Source organism: Castor canadensis, chromosome 3, assembly GCF_047511655.1.
Source record: "Castor canadensis chromosome 3, mCasCan1.hap1v2, whole genome shotgun sequence".
Taxonomy (NCBI): Eukaryota; Metazoa; Chordata; class Mammalia; order Rodentia; family Castoridae; genus Castor; species Castor canadensis.
Window position 1 is genome coordinate 187,965,256 of NC_133388.1, and position 13,283 is coordinate 187,978,538.

Consider the following 13,283-nt stretch of genomic DNA (forward strand, 5'->3'; position numbering starts at 1 on the left):
GTGCTCACTGATTGGCAGGTGACCATGTTCATGTTAAATATTTTGTAGATACAGGCAGAAAATCCATTCTTTTCCATTTGTATGTTCTCCAGAAATTATATCTGAAAGTCAGTGTTTGAAAGTCAAATCCTGTTCTTACATATCACCAAGGGGTCTTCATTCCCAGAGGACTACAAAATATATAATTGAATTACAACTTATTTTACAACAGTCTTGAGCAATGTAGTTTTAGAGCCATGCATCATTCTTTGATTTTGTTTGTTTCCTTCATAATTAAATATGTAGTTGAACCTCCTGGGGCTGAGAATCCCCAGTATAGGGCATGCCTGATGATGTCTGTCTCTGTCACAAGTGTCTGAAGTCTTTGAGGTCTATGCTTTTCATCGTTAATGTCAGTGCTGTCATTCTTTCCCTATGGCTCTTTTCCAGAAAAGAAGGAATGCAACAGAAACATTCAAGAAGTTGAACAAACAACCTCTTCTGTGCAAATATGGTGACTCTCCCAACATTGAGCTGTTGTCTCTAGGACATTCCACCATGTGTTGACTTCAATTGTTCATCCACAGCACAGTGATAAAAGTCTGTGTTAAATGTGTGAAAGAAAAATGATAGTTTATGTCAAATATGATGAGAAAATAGAAGTAAGAATGAGTGGAGGAGAGAGAGAAGGAATGTCTCTGTAATGAAGAATAGCTCAAGTTGGAAAAGCACTTTACTTTGTCTAGCTATTAGGTATTCTATAGGTTAAATGCACTTTACCATGGAGATATCCTCACTTAACCAGCTGGTTGGATTTTTCAGGATGAAGACTCAATGTCTGGTGTATTAAAAAATGTACCCAAAATTCTTATAATTCTTCTTTTCCTCCTTGCTTTCATTTTGACCTTTCTATGAGCAAAGTGTAGTTGTCTTTCCTTACTGGCCAATAGCGTGTGGCCAGAAGTCGCTTTTGCCAATTTCGGGCTGAGGGCTTAAGAAACAAATTTGTAGCTTCCTCTTAACACACACCAAGTATACACAAATTAGTGTTCTTTCCTTTGGTCTAAGTCATGGAATGAAGAAAAAGAAGATCTGAACAGAAAACAGAAAGAAGCCTAAGCTCGGTTGACCCGAGTACAATATAAACATTTTTGTGGTAAGTCTGAAATTTGGAAATCGTTTGTTACTTGGTATTACAAGAACAACAACAACAACAACAAAAACTTGACCAATAATCAACTCAAGCTAGCTGAAGGGTAAAAATGTAATGGTTCATGTAACAAGTCTGCCTTAGGTCAGGGACTCCAATTATATTGCCTTTCTCTGACCATCTCCCCATCCCTCCATTAATCTGTGGAGACTTTCCCTTTGTAATCTGACCTCATTCCCTTCTTAAGGAGGAAAGTCCATGTTGTGTATTTGTTAAAATATAATTTACAGAATACAACTCCATGAAGATGTTCTGAGAGAAAGCAAGGTCCTATGGCCTACTAACCTGGGAGAAAATGCATACTATATTTCAATTTCGAGATTCCCATGGCATTTTTGGCAAGTAAGCCAACAAACAAATAAATGAACTGAAACAAAAAAATGATGAGAATTTCTGCTAGTAGAAAAAAATCTTTAAAATGACTTGTTTAGTCTAGCACTTCCCAAGATTGTTTGACCACCAAAAACTGTTCTGGCTGCTAAAAACCTAGTGACAATTTCTTGGTGTACACTTGGAGTGGGGGATGGTGCTGTAGTATAAAACACCTAACATTTCAGTCTTGGCTTTTCTACAAAGTTTCTCTGCATTGCCTAAGGGACATTTCTTCCCCCTTCTCAGCCCTTGGATCCTCATTCACAAAATGAGAGTAGTGGATTAGTTGGCCCTTTTAGACTCTCCTGGAGTCAACAATCTGTAATCCCAGCAGTATACCATATTTCATGGAAGAAAGGGTAATATGGCTTGAAAAACGATGGTTACTGTTGGCCAGGAAGCACCATATGGAACTATGGAGATTGTTCAGCCAGTTCTTAAGGTTCAAATGTTCTAGTCCAACACATTCAGAGTAAAGAGCATGGTGGAATTCAGCAGGGACAGCTCTAGTTTATTTAGCTTGCCCATGGATATGGAAGCTTTCCCTGAATCCCTAAGCATACTTCATGTTTCCATCCCCCCCCGCCCCTGTTATGCCTTTGTTTGTTGTCTCAATTCCCCACAATTTCTCAGTCCTTTATATCTCAGGTATTCCACTCTTTCCAGCCCTAGTCTCTGTTCCTTTTGTATGCAGCCTCTGCAGTGGGTTGTTGGTTATTCTCAGTGGTGTTCAGTTCAGCTATTGGATGCAGAGGGAGAGGGAGGAGAGCTTGCTTTGAATCTTGCATTAGTCAGGATGTTTTTGGTGGCCCGAAACAAAACCCTGACTTAAGCTGGGTTAAACAATAAGGAATTTATTATCCCACATATCAAGAATTCCAGGAAGCAGAGCAGAAGCAAGGCTGGTTGAGTCAGCCATTCAACACTGGCATTCAGGATCAGTTTCTCTTTACCTCTGTGTTCTGCCATCATTAGTGGACCTCTTTCTCAGGCTGGTGTCAAAATGGTGGTAGCAGTTCTAAGCTTGATACCCAGACATGACAAGATTTGGAGGAAGAATGGGTGCATTTCTTTTTTGTGATTATTTTCCTGGAAACAAAACCCCTAAACACCACATACCCTGGAAGAAGATATCTCCTTATGTTTTGTTGGCTGCACACAAGAGTTGACTATTCCTCAACCCATCACTGCCAGAGAGAATAGGGTTGCCCTTAGACCCAACCAAACCCATCCTTGGAGCTGGGGGTAAGGTCAACTACCACTGAGTGTGAAGTGGTAGAGACAGAATAAAACCTGGGTTTTGTCTGGAAGGAAGGAAGGAGAAATGAATTCTAGATGGACACACAGTAGTAAGATCTTAAAAACAGAAAGGGGAAGGAAGGAGGACTTGAAATAATCCGGCCTCAATTAAGACTCTTAAACTGCAAATATTAACCTAGTGCTAACATTTCTTTTGTACCATATTGTGCTAAAAGAATGCTGGTCTCCTTCCTAGTCTTGAGTTCCATGACAAAACACCTCTCTCACTTTGGTGTATATACATGCCACACTCTAGGAAAAGAGATTGGAGAGAGAAGAAACACAGTGTCCTGCTTCAATAATTGTATTTACTACAAATGTTTCTCACATTTTAACAGCCTTACCCACTTACTTCTTGTTTGGAATAGCCCAGCTGAGGGAGTTATTCCACATGTAAGCAATTCCTTTCTGGTATATTGGCCCTTGTTTCCCTATGTGAGTGAGGATAGCATGGTCCTTATTCCTAGAAGCCATGAAATACCATGCAAAGTAGCAGTGTAGTACTGGCTCACATCTTTAGTTTTGTTGACAGGCTGAGAGCTGGAATCTTATCTCTCCCACTTCTGAGAACTGGAAACTTGGGCCAATTATCTCACCTCCTTCCTTCCCAGTTTGTTTCTCTATAGGAGAGATAATAATTCCCCATTCCCTAAAATTATTGAGAAGATGAAAGGAGGGAGAGCCTGAAAATACCTTATTACAGTGCCTTATGTGAGACAAGTTCCTAATAGCTATTGATTGTTGTTATTTTTAAGATTATTGAAATATAGATATTAGGCTATCACCTAGAAAATTCCCAAAGCAACCAATGGAACCAGGCTGATGCGTTCAATCCCACTGAGATCAGGCTTTGCCTTACGTGATGGTATGCAGTCTGCACTCCCCATCCTGAGGGACACGGCATCACATGGTATAAAGATGGAAGCCAAGAACTTGACTGTGGCTTGATTCAGCAGAGTGTCTTCGGCTGCCAAGTATGCTTTTGGAAAATTTCTTGCTCCCCGCCCCCAGCATATTTTGGACGCCTACTTGTCACATTGCAAAGTATATGTGACAAAACAATCTGGGATTCACTGACAATTTTTTCCTTCATACTGCAGCTAGGAATCTCTTGGCTCAGGGTGTTCTGTCAGCACCAGAAACCCAGCACAAAGATGGGGACCCCCACCCCCACCCTGGGTCAGAGGCAGGACAGGGGTGGAAACCTGCACTAAGCCCCATGATCCTTTTTTCCTTTGTGCCCCAGCTCAGATGCCTAACAAAAGTTTTCTCTTTTTAGAAAGCACAAGGTTTTCCAAACAAAAGCATCAGAACAGAGTCCATTTCACCCAGTATGAGTTTCTGGGGATTTCTGTAACAAGTTACCACATACTTTGTAGCTTAAACTAATAAATCTCCTTAATTGTAGAGGCCAGAACTCTGAAATCATGATATACACAGGGCTGTGCTCCCTTTAAAGGTTCCCAGGGATCATCCTTCTTGCACCTTCCAACTTTTGGTGGTTCCAGGTATTCCTTGGCTTAGGGCTGCCTGACATCAATCTTGGTTTCTGTCTTCATATGACCTTGTTCTCTGGGTGTCTTCTCACTTTCTTTTCTCTTATAAGGACATTTATCATTAAGACTTAGGATCACCCTAATTCAGGATGATCTCATTTTGAGAGCTTAATTACATCTGCAAAGACCTTTTTTCATATAGTGCCACATTCATATATTCTAGATGGACACAACCTTTGTGGAGTTACCATTTAACCCATTCCAAGCTGTGTTTCTGTAGCAGGTGCCAGTCCAAGCAAGCATGACCTAGTGCCATTCCCACCACAGTCCCCAGGGTTTACACTGCTTCAATCCCCTTTCCAGGTGAACAGCCTGAGCTATCTCAGCCACTACAGGTGGTGATCCCTTTGTTCCTCACACAGCCCTATGCTAGAAACTTCTCAATCCCACTGTGCAGATAGAAGTACTGGGGCTTAGAGAGTTTAACTTGCTCAACAGCTACCGGGAGGCAAAGCCCAGTACTCAAGTTTAGAGTTTTTATACATTAATTGGATACAGAGAGATAACTCTGATCCCTTTGGCTGAATAAATAATAACTTGAAGGTAAGTCAGCATGTTTTCATGTCCCAAGGAATGCAGAAATTTCTCCCTTCTTCTCCCTTCCTGGTAAGAAGAAATTCTAATACCATAGCTAAAATTCCAAAGAGGCCTTGGAGGCAGAGCCACAATATCTCTAACTGCCCAGACTATAAGAAGTGCTAGGATCTTTCAATAGCAGAACTTGGAATTTTTTCCAGGCCAGTAATGCCTTTGGAGCATGTAGTTCTGGCTCTTGTAGGCCCAGACTGTCAGATGGAGACCCTTTGGGAAGATGTCTGATCCCTGAAGCAAATCCCACAAGTCCTGTTTTTTCTATTTTGGTGACAAGAGGTACTGGAAGTGGGAAGATAGATATGACTTATTGATCACTCACTGCATGTCATTTTTTACAACAGGTACTTCCAAATTAGTGAGCCCATTCAATTCTCAGAAATTATTGTCTATATCAAGAACACTGCTAAGATTTGTGGGCTTGGGAATAAGAATACTAATGGAGGCACCAAACCAAGTTTAAGCATGTGAAGTTAAAAATCAAGCTAATAAATTGTGGGTGCCCCAACCCTGCCTAGCTGAGCTTAGTCTATCTCTTGACCACAATATCTTTTCCTGGGTTACTTGGGGCTTAAGGCTGTCATTATAGGTATATTTAGCTCACAGTTCTGGAGTATTAAGAGCATATTCCTGGCATCAGGTTCTTGTGAGAACCTCTTAGTTGATAGCATTGCATGACAGAAATGAGAGAGAGAGAGAAAGAGAGAGAGAGAGAGAGAGAGAGAGAGAGAGAGAGAGAGAGAGAGAGAAGAAGAAGAAGAAGAAGAAGAAGAAGAGAGCTATTATATGGTAAGAGTATGGAGGTGCTAGGCTCACTCTTTTGTAACAACCTGCTGTCTTGAGAATTGATCCAGTCCAAGAAGACCTAACACATTTGCACAAGAGGGCAATAATCTCTTCCACATGTGATACCCCCATGACCTAATCACCTCTGTAGGCCTTACCTCTCAATATCATTACATAGTGGACCAAGCTTCCATTATATGGATCTTTGGGGGGAAATCTATATTCAAATCATAGCAGGAGTGCACACAAGTGGAATAATGGTCTATCCAGAAAAGGGAAAGTCTTCCAGATCTTGGAACCAGGTCAAAGTCTATTTAGGCAGAGAACTCTGGACTCTTCTGCACCCAGGGTACAGGAAAGGTATGTTCCCTTGACCTCTTGGCCTCTTTGTCCACTAAGGAGGAGTATGTCAGGAGGAGTTACAGATAAAGACCTCTAAACTACTGTATCAAGTGTGTGTGTGTGGGTCCCTCTTTCCTGGGTTGGGGTGCTTGCTTCTATTTTTTATCTGTGAGCAAACGAACAGTGTATTAGTTATCTATCACTATGTAAACAAAATCTCCTATAACTTGAAAGATTTAAAGAAGACAACAATCATTATTTCAAAGTTCCTGTGATCAGGAGTCTGGATGTGGCTTTGTTGGGTCCTTGGGCTCAAGATCTCTCACAGGCTGAAATAAGATGTCAAATGGAGGTATACTTGCCTTCACGTCCACTCAGATGTTGGAAAGATTTATTTCCTCCCAAGCTGTTAACGTGAAGGCTTCTGTTTCTCATCACATGGACCTCTCCACAGCATAGCTTCATCAGAGCAAGCAAGGGGGAGGGAAAGAGACTCCAAGAAAGTCAGAAGTTACAGTTTTGCAACCTAGTCTTAGAATGACATTCCTCAATTTTTGCCTTATTCTATTCAGTAGAAGCAAGTCACTAGCTCCAGTCTCCACTTAAGGGAAGGTGGTTACACATGGGTGAAAGTACTGAAAGACAATGGTCAATGGGAAATGACTTAGGTGCTGCCTGCTGTAGTTAGGGTAAGTTTAACTAGTACATGATTAAGTCAGGACTCAAATCCAAGCCTGACTCTAAAATTCTTGCTCTTTTACCAATACAACACAGAAACTAAGATCCTCTTTATCTCATTGTTGGGCTCATGCTCATAATGACCCTTTTAAAATTAAAAAGAGAAGGAAAAGAAGAAGAAAGATAGGAAGAGAGGAGAGGAAGAGAGAGAAGGAAAGACAGCAGGAATTTTCTTGGACCTCAGGCCCACCATGGGGAGGGTTGGGACATCATATAACAATGTCAAAGACATAACACCTGGCTCTGAATAGAGACACAAGAGACACAAGCTATTTCTAATCTTCCACTTCCCCAGAGTGAGGATTGGTAAAAAATTTCCACTGACAGGGAAATGGCTTTGTCATGTTTGAGCCTTTGGTATAGCAGTACCAAACTCTATGATCCCAAAGGACTATTTTTAAATAGACATAAAGAAGCCTGTTGTATTAAACGAAAAAGACAAGATATGAAACAGCATGTAGAACAAGTTTCCATTTATGTAAATGAAAGGATCTATTCATATAGATCTATTCACATAGAAATACCTGTATGCATTTATGCTGATGCAGTACATAATTTTTTTAGAAGGATATGTAAGAAATTGTCAATAGTAGTTACCAACTGTGCATCTGGACCTCAGGTGCTTTGTGAAGCCATGGCTGAGGGTGGGTAACAAACTGCACAAGGTGGAGGGTTGCAGCTGGTTCCCTGACTTCCACTGCCCATGACTTTGCCCATTTATTTCTGTCTATGTAGCAGTTGGAAAAGGAATAAAGGAAGAAACACAAACTTGGATACATCAACAAGATAAGGCATCCCCCAAATCAACTGCTTTCAAAGGACACACTGACAGTATAAATTCATGTTTTCTAGACATTTTCTCAGGGGTAGCTCATGGGTGACAGACCTTCTGAGTGTTTGAATATTAGAAAATATTCTGAAGATCCAAGATGGTGAATAGGGCACAGAAGCAGACAGTGTGAGTTCTGTGAATCAAAAACCTTGCTGAGATGCTGGAGTCACATTGGCAGAAATAAAGCACCAAGGAGAATCAAAACTTTGACACCCTGAACTCCTAGCCCATAGAAAGCTTCTCCAAGCCATGTTACACTGAGAAAACAGGAAGGCTGCTGCCGCCGCCAGACACTGGCTCCAAACCTGTTTGGGAGACATTCAGCAGACCAAACAGGTGAGCACCAAGCATCACACGGTACTCCCCCAGCCACCCCTGTGATAAACCAGCATAGCCTCCTGGGCAGACTGACCCCTCACTATGCAAAAAAACCCCAACTGAATAATAAACAATGAACTGAAAACTGGCACACAGCAGAGGGGGCGGGAGGCTGAAAGCTCACTGGTGAAGGGGAGAGGGGCAAGGAACTGATCTCCTTGTGAACTTCAGTAAACAAATGTTGGAAAGGCAGAAGGGCCAACAGAGGGCAGGTGACAAGCCGTTGCCTGAAATAGGGCAGATAGTGGTCCACAAAGCTCATCTCCTGAGCCAGTGAGCAATATCCAAAGTCGAATTGCTCTACAAAATGGAAAAACAAACAGCAAACCATCACAACACTATGAGCAGGGGGCCAGCTGATGAATCACTGACCTTGCCCCAAAGAAAAGGGACAAGACAAAGAAACAAGCCTCCAGTAAACCAACAGAGTAAAAACTCAACTACAAAGCAGGACAGAAGGTGGACTACAGAGGTGATTCTGGAGTCTGAGGACAACATACAAACTTAAATTGCCACACCCCACTGAGAGAAGAGCTGACCAAGCAGCTGCCTCTGAAAGACAGAAGAAAGAAAGAAAGAAAAATACTACCTAACCACCTGGTGAGACTATGACAGAGCTTCAGCTTAAATACCAACACCAGGACTGGATGCTGGAGGATTAACACCAGAATTTAAACTAAGACTGAAATTCAATTGTTCCTGAACCTGGAATTTTGTTTGTTTGTTTTGTTTCTTGTTTGTTTGTTCATCTCTCCCTGTTGATTTCTTTGGGTTTTAGGGTTTTTTTGTTAGTTTTATTATTGTGAATTAGCTAATTCTAAATTACACTCAGACCAGGGACAGAAATAGCACACACACACTTACCTACCAAACCCAATACTGCCACAAAACAAAATTAAACCAAGGGAAAGAAAACAGGTGACTAAAACCACCAACTAGCCTATCAAGAACATAGTTGCACAGCACCAAGTGGAGCAATGGGAAGATGAAAAAGGGATGGAAACCATTCTCACTCCAAAATAATGTAATAGAGGATAGAAAGGGAAATGAAGAAAACGGATACCCAGTTCAGGACTCCAACAAAACAAAGATAAATGACACCAAGGAACCCAACAATTCCCAAAAGAACATCCTCGAAGAAGAAATCCTGCAAGTAATCACTGAGAATTTCATGGAGATGTTACTAGACATCTTGAGTGCATTTTGAGAGGCACTCAAGAAATTCCAAGACAACAAAAATAAAGAATATGAGAAAACACAGGAACAAATAAATGAACTCACAGGAGCCCTAAATAAACACCAAAGTGAAACAGAGAACAATGTAAATAGAGAGATAAATGAATTAAAGATGAAATTAGACAATATTAAAGAGGAATTGACCTATGATATGGAAAACCTCAGAATAAAAAATGAAACAGAAACACAAAACACAATGGAAGGCCACTCCAGCAGACTAGAACAAGTGGAAGACAGATCTCAGAACTTGAAGATAAAATTGAAATTCAAGGAAAAACTGAAGAGCTATTAGTTAAACAACTCAACACCTGTGAAAAGAATATTCAAGAACTCACTGACTCCATCAAAAGAAAAAATCTGAGAAACATGGGCATCGAAGAAGGAGAAGAGGTGTAAGCAAAAAGAATTCCTAATATATTCAACAAAATAATAACAGAAAAGTTCCCAAATCTACAGAAAGCTATGTCCATTCAGGTACAGGAAACCTCCAGAACACCAAACAAACTTGACCAAAATAGAACTACCCCACAACATATTATCATTAAAACAACAAGCACAGGGAATAGAGAAAGAATATTGAAGGTTGTAAGAGAGAAAAAACAAATAACATACAAAGGTAAACTCATCAAAATCACAGCAGATTTCTCAATGGAAACCTTAAAAGCAAGAAGAGCATGGAGAGAGATATTCTAGGCACTGAATGAAAATAACTTCAACCCTAGAATACTCTACCCAGCAAAACTATCATTCAAAATAGATGGAGCAATAAAAATCTTCCATGATAAGCAGAAACTAAAACAATATATGATCACCAAGCCATTACTACAAAAGATTCTTCAAGGAATTCTGCACACAGAAAATGAAAGCAAACAAAACCATGGGAGGGCAGGCAGCACCAAACCACAGGAGAAGAAAAAAACAAGGAATCAGAGAGTAACATTGATTCAGATGCACACAATCAAACCCTTAAACAACGAAAACAGCTAAATGACAGGAATCACCATGTACCTAAACATATTAACACTGAATGTTAATGGACTTAATTCCCCCATCAAAAGACACCATTTGGCAAACTGTATTAAAAAAAATCCAACAATCTGTTGTTTACAGAAGACCCAACTCATTGACAGAAACAAGCACTAGCTTAGGTTGAAAGACTGGAAGAAGATATACCAAGCCAATGGCCCCCCAAAACAGGCAGGAGTAACAATACTCATTTCAGACAAAGAAGACTTCAAACTTACATTGATCAAATGAAATAATAAAGGACACTCCATACTCATAAAAAGAGAAATACACCAAAAGGAAATAACAATTATCAACCTATAAGCTCCCAACATCAGTGCACCCAATTTCATCAGACATACTTGGAAGGACCTTAAAGCATATATAGACTCCAACACAGTGGTATTGGGAGACTTTAATACCCCCCTATCACCAATAAATAGGTCATCCAAACAAAAAAATCAATAAACAAATCCTAGAACTAAATCACACAATAGATGAAATGGACCTAGCTAATATCTACAGAATATTTTATCTAACTTCTTAACAATGTACGTTCTTCTAAGCAGCCCATGAACTTTCTCCAAAATTGATCATATCTTAGGGCACAAAGCAAGCCTAAACAAATATAAGAAAATAGAAATAATGCCCTGCATTCTATCTGATCACAATGGATTAAAACTAGAACTCAACAACAAAAACAACAGTAGAAAACATGCAAAAAATTGGAAGCTGAACTACACATTGCTCAATGATCAGTGTGCCACTGATGAAATAAAAGAGGAAATTAAAAAGTTTTCTGGAAGTTAATGAAAATGAAAATATGACCCACCAGAACCTATGGGACACAGGAAAGGCCATCCTAAGAGGAAAGTCTATAGCTCTGAGTGCATATATTAAAAGGACAGAAAATCTCAAACCAATGATCTAATGCTACATCTCAAACTCCTAGAAAAACAAGAACAAGCAAAACCCAAAACAAGCAGAAGGAGAGAAATAATAAAAATGAGGGCTGAAATTAATGAAATAGAAACAACAAAAAGACCATACAAAGAATCAACAAAACAAAAAGCTGGTTCTTTGAAAACTAAACAAGATTGACAGACACCTGAAAAACCTGAATAAAATGAGGAGAGAAAAAAACCAAATCAGTAAAATCAGAAATGCAAAAAGGGAGATAACAACAAACACCACAGAAATCTAGGGAATCACCAGAGACTACTTTGAGAACCTATATTCCAATAAATTTGAAACTCTTGAAGAAATAGACAAATTTCTAGATACTTATGACCATGCAAAATTAAACCAAGAGGATATTAATCACCTGAATAGATGTATAACACAAAATGAAATTGAAGCAGCAATAAAGAGTCTCCACCCCCAAAAAAAGTCCAGGGCCTGATGCATTCTCAGCTGAATTCTATCAGACCTTTAAAGAAGAACTAATACCAACTCTCCTTAAACTTTTCCATGAAATAGAAAAGGAAGGAACACTGTCTAACTCACTTTTTGAAGCCAGTATCACACTCATCCCCAAACCAGACAAAGACACATCCAAAAAGGAGAACTATAGGCCAATCTCCTTAATGAACATTGATGCAAAAATCCTCCATAAAATAATGGCAAACCAAATTCAACAACATATCAGAAAGATCATTCACTGTGACCAAGTCAGCTTCATCTCAGGAATGCAGGAGTGGCTCAACATATGCAAATCAATAAATGTAATACAGCACATTAATAGAAGCAAAGATAAAAACCACTTGATCATCTCAATAGATGCAGAAAAGGCCTTCGAAAAGATCCAACACCACTTCATGATAAAAGCTCTAAGAAAACTAGGAATAGATGCATTGTACCTCAACATTATAAAAGCCGTATCTGACAAACCTACAGCCAACATCATACTTAATGGTGAAAAACTGAAACTATTTCCCCAAAAATCAGGAATGAGACAAGGGTGTGACTATCTCCATTCCTATTCAGCATAGTACTGAAATTCCTAACCAGAGCAATAGGCAAGAAGAAGAAATAAAAAGAATATGAATAAGTAAAGAAACTATGAAAATATCCCTATTTGTAGATGATATGATCTTATCCTTAAAGACCCAAAAAACTCTACCCAAAAACTCCTAGACACAATAAACAGGCACAGAAAGGTGGCAGGATACAAAATCAACTTATAAAAATTGTTACCTACCACCACCAACAGATGTTGGCGAGAATGCAGGGAAAAAGGAATGTAAACTAGTACAATCACTCTGGAAAAAAATTTGGAGGCTACTTAAAAAGCTAGACATTGATCTACCATTTGATCCAGCAACACCACTCTTGGGGATATACCCAAAAGACTGTGACACAGGTTACTCCAGAGGCACCTGCACACCCATGTTTATTGCGGCACTATTCACAATAGCCAAGTTATGGAAACAGCCAAGATGCCCCACCACTGAAGAATGGATTAAGAAAATGTGGTATCTATACACAATGGAATTTTATGCAGCTGTGAAGAAGAACGAAATGTTATAATTTGCTGGTAAATGGATGGAATTGGAGAGCATCATTCTGAGTGAGGTTAGCCTGGCCCAAAAGACCAAAAATCGTATGTTCTCCCTCATATGCGGACATTAGATCAAGGGCAAACACAAAAGGGGATTGGACTTTGATCACAAGATAAAAGCAAGAGCACACAAGGGAGATACTAAGATAGGTAAGACACCTAAAAAACTAGATAGCATTTGTTGCTCTCAATGCAGAGAAACTAAAGCAGAAGCAACTGAGGCCAATAGGAGAAGGGGACCAGGAACTAGAGAAAAGGTTAGATCAAGAAGAATTAACCTAGAAGGTAACACACATGCACAGGAAATCAATGTGAGTCAACTCCCTGTATAGCAATCCTTATCTCAACTAGGAAAAACCCTTGTTCCTTCCTATTATTGCTTATACTCTCTCTTCAACA